General features: G+C 40.6%; 1 long non-coding RNA gene across 1 annotated transcript; it reads left to right on the plus strand.

The window, feature by feature from the left end:
* Positions 1 to 576: 576 nt before the first annotated feature.
* Positions 577 to 1,333, plus strand: lncRNA:CR44197 (long non-coding RNA:CR44197). The gene has a single exon (NR_073767.1). It is a non-coding gene; the product is annotated as a long non-coding RNA:CR44197 (long non-coding RNA).
* The last annotated feature ends 478 nt before the right edge of the window (positions 1,334 to 1,811 follow it).

The raw sequence follows: 1,811 nt of genomic DNA on the forward strand, positions 1-1,811 counted from the left end.
TATGGATTATCCTTGTCGTTGTGGTTTTCCTTGCGCTTTACACATTGGGATCACATACTCATTGAGCTTGCCCAAGCCAACTCTCCCCGATCGAATTGCCAGTGCCATCGCTGCGGATGCGTAATCGAATCATCGATATTGCGCATACGCAATGTAATCCACTTCCAGCTTCAACCTTGCTACTTCCACGCTAACGATCTTCCGGCTGGCATAAGTACAAAGGAAATTGGCGATAGCGAAAACAACTTCGGCAGCATCAATAACAAATAACTACAACCGGTCAGCTGCATTAATGCCAAGAATTTCTAATAGGAAATGCCGAACGAACAGAAAAATACTGAAATTGCTCCAGCAACTCGACAAAAGCAGCCAGCCATTAAAAAAAAGGCGCGACATTGCGGGGTTGGGGAGCTTAAAAAAAAGTTTTGCTTACGTGACCACAGCAGCAGCAGAAGATTTACACGTCTGACCTTGGGGGCGAAAATCTTGCTGCAATCTTCAATAATAAAATTAAATATAATTGCCGGAGGGAGACGATAGAATAGAGAGCTGCTTCCAGCACCAACACCAAATGCAACAACTACAATGGCAAATGCAAAAGCAAACTGCCAATCAAATTGTCAGTCAAGTGGAAAAGAGCAAAAACTGCAACACGAGCGGGCCAGCGAAGAAATTTCCACAAGGCGAAACTTCTCGCTCTTCCCCATCACAGAACTGAATACAACCGAATAGAATAGAACTGAACTGAACAGTATAGAATACAACCGAGAGATCGGGCAGAAAACTAACACCCCGGCCATATATTCCATATAGTATAGATGGGATGTGTGCGAAACTTGGCAAAAACAAATAGTGCAAAGACCTTGAAACGCTGCTGGGATTGGAGGCATCCGAAACAACAACAAAATGCAAAATCACCCTGGAATAACCGGCAACAACTAAGCTAAAAAAAAAAAAAAAATACGACAACAACAACAACAAGCTAAACAACAAAAATTACAAAATGCAACACGCAAACTTAGAACCGAAACGAGCGAAACAAATCGACAGGCGGATGGAACGGCAACAATGGCATCAGCCGCAGCGCGGTTAAAAATAAAGAAATAAATAAACAAAAAATACTTGCAACTACATATTTCTAAAGAAACCACTGAGAACTTTGCCTCAGCATCGACGACGAATTGGAATGACCCTTTTAACCATTGATAATCAAAAGTTTTGATAAGAAAACAGTGAAGAATTTCAGAAAAAAATATTAAATTGTATTGTAGCATTACAGCATTTATCACGACTTAAAACACGGTTTATGTTCACTTAAGCAAAGTAAAATCATAAAAAATATTTGCGTTCATAGCATTTACTTAATTAAAAAATGCATAAATCTAGCTTTTATCGTTTGTGTTTGAACAAACACAAAAAAAAAACTATTTTCTCGTTTATAAACTTGGCCGGCAAACATGACCAACACCTGCCTTTCCATCCAATGGCTAATCAAACATTAAAGCCAATTGAATATTAATCGCACTATTAGAAGCTCGTGCTTGTTAATTATTTGTTAGGGTATTTCAAGTTGACCTCAAAAGCTATCCCAAAGTTGCATTCTGCAGCGGCGGCTGCTAAGCAATTTGTAAAATGAGCGGATTGCAGATTGTGAATTCGCAGGGTGGCAGCCAGGGGATGGAAGCTGGTAAAGCAAAAGGCTTGTGGTTATGGGTTTGTACTTGGCACCAGCTCATTTCATTATCATCTTCATTAGGAGAGTGCGAGGGGTTGGGGTTCGGTGGTTGGGGGGTTGGAGGTTGCAGATGCAG

Source organism: Drosophila melanogaster, chromosome 2L, assembly GCF_000001215.4.
Source record: "Drosophila melanogaster chromosome 2L".
NCBI classification, from domain to species: Eukaryota; Metazoa; Arthropoda; class Insecta; order Diptera; family Drosophilidae; genus Drosophila; species Drosophila melanogaster.